Below are 16349 nucleotides of genomic sequence, written 5' to 3' on the forward strand. Positions count from 1 at the left end.
ATACACGACCCATTTGATTTAAAAGTCAAAATCCGACCGAGTCACTCAGACCAAAAAGGTCTAGATATGGATATATATGCAGCCCAACAAAACGTAGCCTACACCTGCCCAAAGCCAAAGTTTTTTAAGTTTTTTAACGACGTACTCGACTTATAGGCTACTACGAGAGAGAAGTCAGCTTCTCCGTCCCGGAGAGCACTATGGGCGGATTGACAGTTGACGTTACTGTGTAGGCTACTGGTTTGTCTTGTGCTGATTTGAATGAAAACACCGGCGTGCAATTATACTTTATATACGGATCCCGACAACAGTGTTATCCCATTCCCCAAACGTGGATAAAGAAGAGGGCAAAGTAGGAGCTGTTTTGAAGAGCTCTACTGTGTAGTGTGTGTGAGCTAGATAACGTTAGCTATGTTTTTTGTCTTTTAACCTGTAGCACTAGCTAGCTATACTCGGGCAAATATATTGAAGTTATTAAAAAAGAAGCCTATCCATCATTGCCGTAGGGAAAAATATATATTAAAAAGAAAAAATCCTTGCGACCCATTCTTCTGCGAAAAAATAAAATAAAAATATATTATAAAATATATTCCCTACGGACTCAGCCCAAAAATGACAGCCAACCGGAGACCAATCATTTATTTTGCTTGGCCTTAAAGCTGGATGATGATATATTGATTATATATTCATATGCTTCAGTGGGCGGCAGCTACACTGTATATTCCCATTCAAAAACTGAAACTTAAGCTACAGTATATTGTGTTTTAGGTCACCTATAAACCTAATACTTTATGCATTTTTTAGCCAGGTGCAACCTGGCTACTACTGAGACTAGTGAGGACCTAGTGGATTTTTTTCATGATTGGCTGCCTCTAGCGCCTCTAAGCCAATGGGAGATAAAACCCATAGTCTGAACACTGCAATGTGAAGCCGTATCCTCTAAGTCAATGGAGATTAAACCTATAGTCTGAACACTGCAACTTGAAGCCGTATCCTCTAAGCCAATGGGAGATAAAACCCATAGTCTGAACACTGCAATGTGAAGCCGTATCCTCGAAGCCAATGGAGATACAACCCATAGTCTGAACACTGCAATGTGAAGCCGTATCCGCTAAGCCAATGGAGATAAAACCCATAGTCTGAACACTGCAACGTGAAGCCGTATCCTCTAAGCCAATGGAGATAAAACCCATAGTCTGAACACTGCAACGTGAAGCCGTATCCTCCAATGGAGATAAAACCCATAGTCATCCCAATCATGCGTTGCCTGCCCATGTCCCATGGGCCCGCGTAGACACCGAAAGGTCCAGGGGCACCTTGTTTCGGTGCAGCCCATACATCTTCATAAAATAAACGGGGAGGAAGTGGAGGAATACAATGTGGAGGTGCTTGGTTTGAAATGAGAGGGAGAGCAAAGGAGGATGAGGTATAGCGAGAGTGTCCTGTAAATCCTGACTTATATTTGGTTGTTGTTGTTGATTTTGCGAACCAAACATAGCCGATATACAAGCTCACATCACACCACGCCGTGATGCACGGTGAGCTTGTAGATCTGATACCGGTATGCGACACTGTAGTGCAACACTGGTACAGAAAACTGGTATAAATCTGGCAGACGTGGGGGATGAAGAAAAGAGCGGATCGCGGGGCCAGCAATAATGGGGAACATTCACGGGAGAGATCATAGGAGACGGAGACGGGGATGACAGCACGGGGTGGAAGAATGAAGAAAAGGGAGCGCCGAGAGGCGTTGAGGAACGGCGTGGAGGGCACGGAAGGGAGGATAATTCTGTGAGAAAGTCGGCTCCGAGTGCGCACACGCGCCACAGGGAGACAGGGGAGGAAGACAAGGAGAGAGAGAGAGACAAGTGTGCTATTTGTGAAATATTCAGTGTGATGGAGAGGACTTGTGAAATCCCTTCCCGAAGGAGAGTCATGAGGATGGAGAGGATGAGGAGAGGAATGGAGAGGAGAGGAAGGAGCGAGGAGCGCTGATTGAAGTTTTTGATAGGAGTCATAGGAATGGCGAGCGCTAGCACAGAGAGAGACTGCAGCTGTGAGGCCCGGTGAAGGACCGACTGGGTCCTATCTATTTTTAAAACAGTGTGTGGGTACAGCACTGCTCTCACCTTACAGTATCCAATTGTACCCGGAGGTGTGTGTTTATGTATAGGATTTTCGACAGAGTTACCATTTATAGGACCGGTTTTGGACGCGAGGGAAAGCAGGCAGCCGCAGGCTCTGAAATCAGGTGCATGGGTTTGTATGTGAGGTGGTAAACGTGTTATCCAAAGTGCTTTAGCAACAATCTGCACTGCCGTTCGTGCATCCTATTCAGGTTTCAGTGTTGCGCTCAAGGACAATTCGATGGACACTAGCCCAGGGGGGTTATATAGTACGAGGGTTTCAGGGTAGTCGGAACCAAAGGACACTGTGGTCGTTACATGACCTGCTGTGACCTCTTCATCTTTGTTCTGTTAATGAATGTGTGCATGTGTGTGAATATGTGTCTGATAAATAAAATAAAAAAACATTAGGAACCACTGGTGCAACCCCTCTGCGCCAGTGAGCACATACATGTACATGCACACACATGTGTCTCACACACACACACACACACACACACACACACACACAAACACATATTACCGTGTTAGAGATGGTTTTGTGGAAGGAAGGAAGTAGGTGGATAAACAGTAACCAGGTCAGGGCGCGCTCCAGTACTCTCTCTCTCTCTCTCTCTCTCCCTCTCTCTCCCCTGTTTAGTATTTTTTTGCCTGCCGTTTTTTAGCCCTTCCGTTGCCGAGGTAGACTAAGAGGACGGTTGTCAACCACCCACCCGTGTTCTTCCTTCCTCAACCTCCCAGTAGCACTGTTCGAGTCCAGCTATTTCCACAACACCTGTCACTATCTCTGTTTCCCTGTATATTTATTTGGCGATACATACAAAAAAGTGTTTGTGTGTGTGTGTGCGCACACGCGTGTGTGTGTATGCGGGAGACATTCTCAGAGGGTGGTTTGTGTCCCTAGAGAGCTTGTGCCATTGCGAGAGCGCACGCATGCACGCGCACGCGCGCACGCACACACGCACAATCTTGTAGGCCTTTGCATGATTCTATTATGAACGCGCACGGGTGTGTGTGTGTAAGTGTGAGTGAGAGAGAGGGCGCACGACCACATACTTTACTTCGCACACAAACATCAACACACGTCTGATCATACATAATGATCATCTCTCCCTTCACGGCTGCAGAATACACACAACCCTATCACCGCTCGGCGGGAGGTCTGTATGCCGCAGAACGCCGCAGAGTGAGATAATAGCGAGAGGAGTGAAGAAACGGACAGAGACAGAGATGGGGGGAATGCAGAGGGCCAGAGGGTTAAGGGTGACAGAGGAGGAGGAATGGGAGCAGACCAAAGAGGGCTCCATCTTTATTTCAGGAGTCAGACGGAATGAGAATGCGCCCGCAATGAGGAATCTGCTTCTGTCTTTAACCATCTCAGTATTAAACTCATCCATCCTGGATAGAGAGACGGAGAGAGGCGGGGGGGGGGGGGGGGGGGGGGGTGAGTGAGAGAGGCTGTCTGAAAGGGAGACAGCATCTTGTGTGTGTGTGTGTGTGTGTGTATGTGTGTGTCATCCTTCACCTGTGGGCTTGCATAATGTAACGTGAGGAGGACGAAGCCTTCTTTTAGGACCTGCTGTGCCAATAAAAACCCAAATCAGATTGGAACCTCCTCGTTTCTCCTCTCCTTTCTATTCCTCCATGTGAGGAGTTGGCGGAGATTAACACACCTGGCAACACACACGCGCACACAATTTTTTATTTTGTTTTAGTTGTAGTTTTTTGACTAGATTTGTATTTAGTTTTAAACAAAAAAATGGGTTTTCAAAGTAGTATTCCCAAGTTGTGTAAATTGCAGACTGGCAAAGAAATGGATTCTAAGGCACTCCTTTGATGAAAAGGCAACAGAATATGACCAATGCAATGAGTTTCGCCCAAGTAGGTCGTTGTCAGGAAAACCAATTTTTTGTTGTTCCTACTTCCTACCTGTATCACCAAAGAGTCACTGATTGATCCCTATTTCTTTCAATTTTAGACTAAAATCCTATTATATTTAGTTGACTAAAACAAGATTAAACTAAATTACGCCTTGATGGTGTCGAAATGCCTGATTTTACACTTAGTTGCATGCTGAAAATAGACGATCACGTTGTGAGCTTGTAGATCTGCAATTTGCAACCGAGTGCAACCAAACAAAATTACCTGCTTTCTCTCTTCTGTGGTGAAGGGAATTTCAAAGCCCCAAACATACCGAAAGTCAGTAAGTAAGTAAACAAACAACAAATTAATAAAATGCAATCAAGAGTTGAACACCTCTCTCTGCAGCCCTAAATGCATTCCTATAATAGGACTTCAATTTTGGAATCCATTTCTTTGCTGGCCTGAGCCAAGGAGATAATCACAACACAAGAGATAAATTATTAAATTAATCTTGAATCCACCATCCAGGCCCGTCTGGCAGGTTCAAATAATAATAATAATTCTGGGAGCGGCGCCTCCACCTTGGACGGGCGCTCCATATACAACACGATTCATCGGTTGGAGCTGGCCAGAGTTCAAATCCATGTTTGTGTACTATAATAAGGATGACCCCCCTCCTGGCTGCTCAGGACGGTCCCTGTTTAGCAGGGATCTGGGGGAGACAGTTCCTCTCTCCTCGCAGACGACGTCACACTGAGAAGCACCAGTAAAGATGCAGCCCGGGCATCAAACTCTCACTCACATGCTGCTTGTCTCCCAGTGTGGAGGAAGAATGCTTAGGATTTTTGTTGATTTCTTTGTGATCTTTTGTCCCTTGAAATATAGCTATAATCCTTGGTTTCTGTTGTGTGTAAACAACAAGTAAGACGACGAGAAGCGACCTCGCCCGAAAGCAGACTGCTGGGCGAGCGATGGCGCTTTTGCATGGGGGGGTCAGATCAATAGGTATGGAATTAATTCTGTACTGGCCATAAATGGAGTGTACATGGTTTGATGAGGGCCCACCTTAAGGCCGGGCCATAATTTCCGGGCCTTAATTTTCACTAATAACTTGGGGACAGGCCCGTCTAGAGTTTGAATGGACAGGTATCAGTCAGAAGGGAGACATCGAATAGGAAGGATGGATAGGATAGGGATAGATCAACATGGAATATCAGAACAGGTTCTGACATATATCCATAAATGGAGATCTAAGGGTTTGAGGTCAGATGTAGAGTTGCTAGCCAATATTGATGACATCAGGGATCTCCATATATGGGCTTAACAGTTTGACTGCATAACGCGTTCCACGACATTTAATCCACTGTCTTCCCCTGCGTAATACGCTAAACCCGCTATTTACTTGCGCAAGCAGAGCGCGCAAGTAATGTTTTCGCCCGGTCTCCTCCGTCGTGACAGCTGTTCCGCCATTTGATGTTTATGCAGAAAAACATCAAATCTGTGCCTGTTTTGCTGGGACCAAATGACCACAAATGACCATATCTTTTACGTCATCATTTAAAGCTAGTCATACGTATACTATATACATAATCAGTAAAAATAAAATAGCAAATTGTGCCTGATCTGCTGGGACCAGAGTACGTGGTGTGCATATGTATGAGTAGCTCTTAATGATGACGTAAGAAATATGGTCATTTGTGGTCATTTGGTCCCAGCAAACCAGGCACAGATTTGCTGTTTTCTTGCATAAACATCAAATGGCGGAACAGCTGTCACGGTTTTTGTCGCAAAGTAACCACAGTATACCGCTAATCAACTTACAACTACATACTTTATACAGTATAGAGTATAGAGTATATATGTATACGTATATAGTATATGCCTATATACTATATATATTTCTTACGTCATCATTTAGAGCTAGTCATACGTATACTATATACATAATCAGTAAAAATAAAATAGCAAATTGTGCCTGATCTGCTGGGACCAGAGTACGTGGTGTGTATATGTATGACTAGCTCTTAATGATGACGTAAGAAATATGGTCATTTGTGGTCATTTGGTCCCAGCAAACCAGGCACAGATTTGCTGTTTTCTTGCATAAACATCAAATGGCGGAACAGCTGTCACGGTTTTTGGCGCAAAGTGACCACAGTATACCGCTAATCAACTTACAACTACACACTTTATACAGTATAGAGTATATATGTATACGTATATAGTATATGCCTATATACTATATATATACTATATATATTTCTTACGTCATCATTTAGAGCTAGTCATACGTATACTATATACATAATCAGTCAAAATAAAATAGCAAATTGTGCCTGATCTGCTGGGACCAGAGTACGTGGTGTGTATATGTATGACTAGCTCTTAATGATGACGTAAGAAATATGGTCATTTGTGGTCATTTGGTCCCAGCAAACCAGGCACAGATTTGCTGTTTTCTTGCATAAACATCAAATGGCGGAACAGCTGGGGGATATCAACACATATCAATGATTTATTTGTCTCTGAAAAACTAAAAAGGGATCCATATCTACAACGATAAAACAGTATTTCTTATATAGATAGAAACTTGAACCATACTTAATAATACTAGGTGTTTATATGCATAAAGTAGGTAGGTAGCAAATAGTTACATCTAAACATTAATCATTTCAAACGTTCCTTCACAGAGATACTGAGATTTGACAGTTTACAGCGGTCGAAAGGACTTGCGCGCTCTGCTTGCGCACTAGTTGGCCATTTATGGCCTACTAGTGTGCAACAAGCAAGTATGCACTCGACAGAGTGCAGTTCTAGTTCTAGTTTTTAATAATTTAAAATAAATTGTGTTTTTGTTGCAAACGAGGCTGACGCGTTATGATGACGTAACCGGAAATCGACCCATTTCCCAGGCTGCAAGGGCTTCTGGGAAAATGAGTTCAATGCAAGTGAACAGGGTTTTACACTGGTCTCCATACGCCAGTAGTACTGTTTGTTGTTCTTCCGCATCACGACTGGATTATTTTTCAGTTTGAGAACAAACCATGGGACTATTTTCAGGGGGATTTTCATGGATCAAAGGCGCAAATTCTTCGGCGTATGCTCCAAAAGGTAAATAAACAATCCCGGCAGCCTGGGTATATATGTCATATTTTATAAAGCGTGGAAGGTGTAAATTGCGACCTGCAGTCGCATTTACTATGACATCAAGGATCTCCATCCCTGATGATGTCACGTGATGTCACGAGACCTGGGCACCATATATCGGGATTTTGAGTGATACACTGACAGACGGACAAAAACGTACGATTTCATAGTAAATCGAAACCAGCGCTCCCCAAAACAACAGGTTCGGGATCTGATGACATTAAACAGTCACCTGTATGTCCAGTCTCAATGTTTGTAAACAAACAATTAATCTATTCACAGGTGGGGGCAGCGACACAGGGATAGGGATGGGTATCGTTAGGATTTTTTCGAGTCCGGTACCGATTCCGGTTCTGCTTATCGATTCCGGTTCTTAACGGTTCCCTATTTCGGTTCCAAAATGATATAAAAGAGGTCAAATGTTTAACAAAAAAGCTCAATGTCAATTTAAGACATATAATGAATAAATAGTGTAACATCCTCTTCCTCCTCATTCAGTTGAGCCATTTGTGGATAATATAGTAAAAAAATAAATGGTATAAACTTAAGGTCAATTGTTTTTCACAAAGCTTTTATTACAAAGACTTTGCTTTAAGACAGATGAATAGAGTATAGACCAACATCCTTTCCTTTAACAGTTGAGCCATTTGTGGATACTACAGTTACCTCTTACTACTACTGACAATGACAACAAATATGCCTGAGAGACTACACAACATAAACATCACTGCAACACAAAGTCAGAAATCTAGAAAAAAATATCATGTGGTGCACAGTCTGCATGGCATGTCAGAGCAGAGTGTATACTGTATACTAAAGACATGTATAATGAATAGTATAACATCTTCTCCTTTATTGAGCCATTTGTGGATAATATAGTGATTCTTTTAAATGTATCTATATAATATCGATTCTGTATTTACCCAGGGCAATAGTGTTGTAGGCTACTTCTCTTACCAATAACAAATAAAAGCATGTCTGAGATCTGAGAGCAACACACACACGATTGACTGTGTAAATTAGCATCGCTAATGAAGGGGAAGGGGCAGCGCGTCAATGGGGGATCATTGAAAACAAAGGCTGTGGTTTGCTACTAACAGAAATGTGCATGCACACGGGCTGCCCAAAGTAGGCTATCTTTTGTTGTTTTTTCGCCACCTCTCGAAGTTAAGACTGGGTATCTGACCCTACGCCGTGATCACACACACACACGGGTGCGCACTCGAAGTGAGTGCACCGACGCTTTCTCTCCTTGTCTCATGTTGATTCAATGCTGCGCAGCCAGCGTGCTGCGCACGTATGCAGTAGTGAAGACTCATACAAGGCGCAAGATTCCTGTCCCCTCTTAAAAGTTTCCTCCCATAAACTTTACTTGAAAATTACGTTTAAGAAACTTTAATAATGATGTCGCCTCAGTGCCAGGCACAGCGCGTCTCTCTGTCTCTAGACTCCTCGACAACTAACTCCATGCAGAGAGATGGCTCCGCCTCTGCAAGCCACAAGCCCACAACTCGGCGCTGATGCAACGCGGTGTAGGCTTGTAGATCAGCTCTGTTCCCTGCACATCTATTAAGGGAAGAAAATAAATAAATTGCGTGTGACCGCGTGTCTGTGGGAACCGATAGAGAGAACCGAAATTGAATTATTGTAATGGGTACCCGGTACCCAGGCACGTTCGGTTCGGTACATACTTGGTACCGAGATTCGGGACCCACCCCTACACAGGGACCACGGTACATGAGGAATTGCTAATGAAAAGGGAGAAATATTAAGTCACAATAAATCTGACTCCATCAACTCACCCCTCCTCCAAGAAAGAACTACTTTTTTAACTTACTCTTCCATCAGGTTATTTTTCTGCCCCCCACAGACAACACTAGTGACTGGAAAGCTTGGCTAGCCATGGTAAGTGGAGTCAATTTAAATGCATTTGATGTGCTGCAGCACATCAAAAGCTGGCCCCATCACACTCGAGTATGTTACTGCTGTTCAAGTGAATAGTTACAAGCCCCAAAAGATTAGCAGCAGACGGCTTTTGGGGAAAACCATCATTGTGATTGGATGGGAGCTGAAAATGGCCGTGCCACTGATAAAACAGTTTCCCGCTGATAAAAGAGTTTTTCGAATCCATCTCCACGACAGCTTGGGGTGTTATGTAAGGCATGATGATGGAGCGAGAGCTGGCAGAGACGAGACAAATGACAAATTCCAATGACAAATATGTGGAAGATGTACTACATAATGTGAACACAAGTCATCATAACACCTTGCACGCATCGCATGATGGGGCCAACATCTAAAGTCATTTTAAACTGTTGCTCTTTGTCTTTGTGATCGAAAGAGTACACAGGATTACGCTCAACTGCGTGTTTGTTTTACAGGGTTCTATTTGTCTTTTTTATTATGGAACATATTCATATCCTCTTAGGGTGTCAATGTTTGGAAGATTTAGGCTGAGAAACAGCAGGAAAACGGACAGAAAAGGACTCGCTGAGAAACAGCATTCACAGCATCAGAGCACTGGTACTGATACCGATCTTGTGCGTAAGGGAAACATTTTAATATTTCCAACATCATATTATCATATGTCAAAACACACAACGTCAAAACTGTTCCTGTGTGTGTGGGGAGGAAGGGCAGAATGTTTAGGTCTGTCACAAAGATGCAAAACCATATTATACTATATATCCGATTGGCTTTCCGATTTAAATCTGTGGACGATCGATCGTACCACCTTCTACTCCTGAGCCTGAATTGGTGTCCACTCTTAACAGAGTTGCTAGTCTAAATGGTCTTATGAGGATATGTACTAAAGATAAGGGTAACATGCAAATAGAACACAGAAGTACAGAGTGCAAGAGTAAGCATGAAACCCAGAAAGCATCAGAGTGGACACAGGTGAGGCGGCGAAATAACCATAAACGCTGTAAGAAAGAAAGCACCGCAGCAATATTGATAACAACCACGCCACAGCCTAAATGATGGAGCTGAACAGGGAGAAGAGATGAACATAATGCAAAATGAGGGATGACTGAGAGAGCAACAAGAAAGAGGCCGGAGATCGAAAAAGGGGGGAGACAGAGAGAGAGGGAGAGAGAGAGGAGGGATGAGGCAGAGAATGAGAGAATTAAAAGAACAATGGGAGTATAGAGAATGGGAAAGGGGGAGAGTAGAAAGGAGAGCAGGAACGTGAAGCTATGTGTGTGTGTGTGTGTGTGTGTGTGTGTGTGTGCGCAGAGAGACAGGAAAGATCCACTGAACATACTGTACACACACTGTACAACGTGGTAATGAATGCCACTTTAATGAAGTCCTCTCCTCTCGAACATCTCTCCATCTGCGCTGCTCCTCTCCCTCTCTAATCTGTCACTGCTCTTTTCTCCCTCTCTCCGTCTGTCTCTTCCTTTCTCACGCATTCGCTCCCCTTTCGCTCTTATTACCCCCCGTCTCACACTATACGAGAGCCGCGGGGAGAAATAACTCATTACTAATTCAATGTTTTCTCCCTGCATATGTATTTACTGGGCCTCGGATGCTAGTTGTTTTTGCTATGCTACGGCACGGGTGAATTCCAAAACGGAACGGCGTGTTGTTTCATTCGGATGATGAAACTATACCCCCACACTCCGTTTCTCCCCAGTGTAGTGTATAAAAGCTATATATACACATATATACAAGGCATGCAATATAGATATAGCTGTGACAGACTGAACACAACACTCCACATAAAACAGAAAAGTTTGTTTAAAAGGACCATACTGGATGGTGGTCTGGCAATTAGCTCTGACTCCTTTTTTGTCAAATGTATGTTATTGTTGCATTTTAATATAGTATTAAACCCTGGAGAAGAGATTGATTTATGGAAACATTGTCTTAATTACTCAGATAGGTTTGGTAACATATTACCACACCGTTGTATAAGCCAATTACATTATTTTAGGAGCCAGACAGTGTACTCACTGTACAGATTATTTTTTCCGTTCACTCTACTAGTATTTTGTTATACAGAACCTTTGAAGTAGTTTGAAGTTCTCTGCGACCCCTAAAATGACTCCCGGTGAGCAGGTTGGTGCCATGCATGTTCTCCTCTGCCGTCAGTATGAATGTGTGTGTCTGTGTGTGTGAATGGGTGAATCTGAAGCACCTTAAATAAAGGTGCTAAAATAAATGCACCATATAAAGTACTTTTTGTGTGTGTGTGTGTGTGTGTGTGTGTGTGTGTGTGTGTGTGCATGCATGTGTGTGTGTGTTTTACATTATTTAAGCATTTGAAGGTGGAAGTGTGGTACAGTTCCCAGCTCCACTTCTCATTAAAAGCGATGCTTTGCGGCACAAAAATGAACTTTTCATGGCTGTATTTCGGCCCTTGCGGTGCTTCATGGGCTAATTTGCACTGTTGCACTGTTGGAAGGACATGTTGCTCATAAGGTCCAGGACTCACGGGCGGGTTTTGATTCATGGCTTTAATCTGGATGTTTCATTCTCTCAACCGTTCCGTTCCACTGCGTGAGGTCAAAATGAGACAAAATGTGCCGGCCCGTGCATCATTTTGTGTGCATGTGTGACCCAGTGTGCGCTGTGGTGTCTCGCTGAGGGACCGCGTGCCTCCTGACCACCTCCCTGGAGAGAGAGAGAGCAGGGGAGGCGGAGTTGAGCACAACAGGCTGGGCTGCATCATAGGAGGCAGGTATTATCACAATTACCTGCTGGAGGGCTTCAGATGAGCAACACCTGTGCTCCCAGCCAAACACTTCAAGAAGCCTTCTTCTCCCCGCACTCGCTCTTGACTCTCTCTGTGGCAGGTTGGTGCGCGGTCTGGCGGTAAGCGAGCACACACTCCCTCACATATTAGTATATAATCCAAATATGTCAGACTGACGCTATCTTTCTCACCTCATAGGATCATTACTGATACCCGGGTCCCCGTTGGGCTCGGCTGGGAAGAGGCTGACAAGTACATGGCTTGGAGGACTTGGAAGTGATTTGCAAGTAGATCAAAGACTATTATACGAAGCCCCAGAGCGGCTACCTTATGTTCACGTGTGCCAGGACGTCCCAGAACTCTTTGAGTTATTGAACGCTGAACTTTTTAGTTGACGACCCTGGAGCCTGAATTACTATTATTATAATTTAAAGGTTGGTCCCTGTGAATATAATTTTGTTTAAATAAACGAGTGCCATAATCTGGGCTCAAACCTGTTCCCTGCCTGTCTGTCTCTTGGCGTTGGTTTCAATCCTCACAGCGCGTGTGTGTGTGATACAGAGAGATAGAGACAGAATACCTGCATATGAGGGTAGAGAGGGGCACAGAGATTCAGATCGTGTTTGAAAGATGGAAAGAGAAAATGACGGACAAAGAGAGTGGGGGGAGAGAGAGAGAGATGAAGCGTTATAGGTGAATTGTGACAGATGGAGGGCTCAGCTGTATGGGCGCACGCACACAAACTTTTAGGGCGCACGCACACAAACTTTTAGGGACATTGTACGGACTTACATTCAATCCACAATGATTTACCACACACCTCAACCCTAACAAATACAGAAACATGACATCAGACCTCAACCGAAATGCAACCTTTATGACCCTTAAACTATTATGGCCTCAACAATCAACCCAAAACCCTCAACCTAACCTTATGGAAGCTAACCTCAAACCTAGGGCAGACCAAACGGGCCAACATCCTAGTTATCCACATTCAATTGGGCGGCACCCCCCAGAGGCAAATTCAAAGGAAACTAGAAAAAGTGTCCCTTGGGGCACAGGTCTCCACCAGGGCAGGTCAGGTTGTGGCCTCCTGGTGGTGCTATAATAAGCCAATGTGAAAAGGGTGCCATTTCTTCTTACGCCTTGGATGGCAATTGAGGCATTTTGAGGCATTTTGTTCCAAAAATGTGTTTTGCAAAAATCCACCTGTTGGTGGCACTATAACAGGCCAATGTGAAAAGGGTGGGATATATTCCTCAGCCTAGTACAGGGGTGTCGAACTCAACTTGGGGCGAGGGCCGCATTGGTCAAAAGGTCACTTGATGGGGGCCACAACCAGTTGCGGACGCACGCTCGATGTCTCAGTCAGTCACTGCTATAATATCTATCTATCTATGTATGCTCAGACCCAGCCAGCCAGCAAGCCACACACATAGTGCTCAGACCCAGCCAGCCAGCCAGCCACACACATAGGCCCTCATTTATCAATCGAGTGTAAAATCTGCCACAGATTCGAGTGCAGGTTTCGTAGTACACCCACGTCGCCACGGCATTTATAAAGTGATCGCAAACAGCTGATCCTTCCTTAATTTTGTTCTCACGTTAATAAATGTCACGGCTGAATTTGATCTGGCACGCCCTAAGAAATCAAGCCTCGCCCTCGTTTTTGCGACATGAACAACGGCAATACGTTTCCTGAAACCATGGTTACATGAAAAAATAGGTTTCTCCCGTGCCTTGCTGCCCGCCTCTCCCCCTCTCTCATACACACGCACAGCACGCACACGCAACTTGCAAGCCCAACTAACTGGTGTGTTGTTAAACAAATAAAGAACGAACACCTGCATGAATTAAATAAAGCGTGCGTGCGGGGGGTGAGGCGGGCAGCAAGGGAAGCGAAGCGAGAGGAGAAACAGACAACTAAATAAAGTTGTAGGCCTACCCTGTGACCAACTTTATTTAATTCATGCAGGGTCCCTGTCTGTTTCCCTCTCACCTCGCTTGCCTTGCTGTCATGCACGCACGCACCTACATGACACATTAAATAAAGCTGTCTGTTTCTCCTCTCGCTTCGCTTCCCCCTCACCCCCCGCACGCACGCACGCACATATCGCTATTTGCAACTTTAACTGTGTGTTGTTAGTTGTATATTAAATTATTAAAGTATTTTTAATTTAATATACAACAAGATATATTAGTGAACGAAAACCTGAACCTGTGAACCATAATTAAATAACAAATAGGCACACTGACACACACGCTGCTGTTTTACAGGTGCTCCTCCTGTCCTGTCTGTCTGTCTGTCTGTCTCTCTCTATCACAGTGGTCCGTCCGTGACCAACTGACCATGCACGTTCCGACGTTCGCCAGTCTATTTAGATTGCCTCGCAGTCGTTAGTCACTGTTATATGAATGTGCAGCCAAAACCATAGCCTCATGTGGCTGGTGCATGGGCTGGCTGGGTAATATACCTATATATCCGATGCAGTTCCCACTTGCGCTGGGAGCCTGGCACGGTACATTTGGCATTCGAGCGACGCGTCTGGTTTATTATATTGCACATACCGTAAGAAAGACATCGGCCTTCATGCTGTAGATTAGGCTACAGTAGGCTATACCTGCACGTTGGGACTCCGCAGCTGAGCTGCAGCAGCTGCTGCACTATACTCTCCAACGTCCCGTCATGGAAATATTTCAGCACAGACAGCCCAAATCCTCGCATGTACGTATGCGCTCATGCAAAACACTGTTTAAATGGCTTAAGCATCTCTTGCAACATTGTTTTTAATTGCGCGATTTTATCTCCTACTAATTTCATATGACACATGTATTCCTTAACATTTTTATTTATTTATTTTTTACATGTAGCCCATATACATTATACATACCTTTTATATAAACATTTTAGGAGTGAATACATATATGTTTTGATGCCTGTGACAGCCTCTCAGCAGTTCAGACAAGGCTGCTCCGCTTGTGTAAAACAGAAAAACAGCGTACGCCAGCTCGCGACCAGACGTGACTATTTGTCCTACTCAAGTTCAATTTCAAGCTTTGCCGGAAATGTTAAATGCCGAAAATGTCGGTAATTTCGGCGTGCGCCCATATTTTGGCGTACGCACGGTTGATAAATGAGGGCCATAGTGCTCAGACCCAGCCAGCCAGCAAGCCACACACAGTGCTCAGACCCAGCCACATAGCTCCGTAAGGGAGTGGTTGGCTGGTTGCACCACTCAAAAAATCTTCAAAAAACTGAAGAGGCTACTGGAGATTGGAGAACCTGATTTGGACATGATCTGATGCAGGACAATGTCACTATGACAGAAAGAAAAGATGGGTCTGGCCACATTCATTCACCCCATAATCTCAGAGGAAATATTCGACAGCTCTGCCGATTAAAGGACCACTTCACCACTTTTCAACCTATCTTCATATAATAGGTCCTCACTCATAATCATGATAAAATGGCACGATGTTTTTCTACTCAGTCTGTGTCTCATAGGAGGGCTGTGGGCAGTTTAGAAACCGTCTTCCAGTGACATCATTAGGCAGATTTTCTTTTTAAACACGATTTTGTTTACAAAAATGTTTAGATTTTCATCATCGTGAGAACGATGGCTTCCATTTTCGCATTGCAACTTTTCAGGACTAGAAAGCCTGCCGTTTCTATTAGCTTGTATTCCCCATCGATGATGTTACTGGAAGACGGTTTCTGAACTGCCCACAGCCCTCCTATGAGACACAGACAGAGTAGAAAAAATTGCGCCATTTTTTTCATGATTAGTGAGGACCTATTATATGAAGATTGGTTGAAAATTGGTGAAGTGGTCCTTTAATTATCGATTAATTGAACCCACCCCCCATATTAATCAATATCAGATAAAACGTATAAGATTTTATATTATGCACATGCCATGGTCACATAACCATTATATGTTGAGTGCATGCTTTGATGGTTACAGTTTTATAATCAGTTTTGATGAGTAGATCTTCTCAGTTCTCATTGTATGCTAGTTACTGCCATTCAGGATGGAAAATGAAATCCATTTGATTTGGGGAGAAGTAGTTTCATAAGGGGCTGGTATGAAGTACTTGATATAAAGAGAACATGTTCAGTTCACTAGTCTACACTCTACTCTACACCTGCCTTAATTTCATCTGATTGTCTGTCTGGTAGGCACTTAACAAGCGATCGTTAACTGTCTGTTAGAGAGAGGGGCAGAGAAGAGTGGCTTTGCTCAACTTGATTTATATTCTCCACTCTGATGAAGGTACATGTTTGATATATCATGCAGCCTTACTTATTACTTTTTTTTTTTTTTTTTTTGCCTGAGGCAGGCGGGCCGCAGAAGATCACCAGTTTGATCACCAGTTTGACACCCCTGGCCTAGTAGGAAAGTCTGTGAAAGATTTCACGTAAATTGCACGCTGCGTTCATGATTTGAGGGTTTTTGTTCAAAACGGGCCAATCCTGCAAATTTTGAAAGCCAATGTTAGCCAATCAGGAT

The 16349-nt window shown here is 43.9% G+C and overlaps 1 protein-coding gene across 1 annotated transcript in view; it reads right to left on the reverse strand.

Annotated features, from left to right (window-relative positions):
• The window catches only part of camkvl (CaM kinase-like vesicle-associated, like), a 94410-nt gene that overhangs the window by 68954 nt on the left and 9107 nt on the right, over positions 1-16349 (reverse strand). The window lies entirely within an intron of this gene.

Source organism: Protomyctophum parallelum (assembly GCF_964188405.1).
Source record: "Protomyctophum parallelum genome assembly, chromosome: 7".
NCBI classification, from domain to species: domain Eukaryota; kingdom Metazoa; phylum Chordata; class Actinopteri; order Myctophiformes; family Myctophidae; genus Protomyctophum; species Protomyctophum parallelum.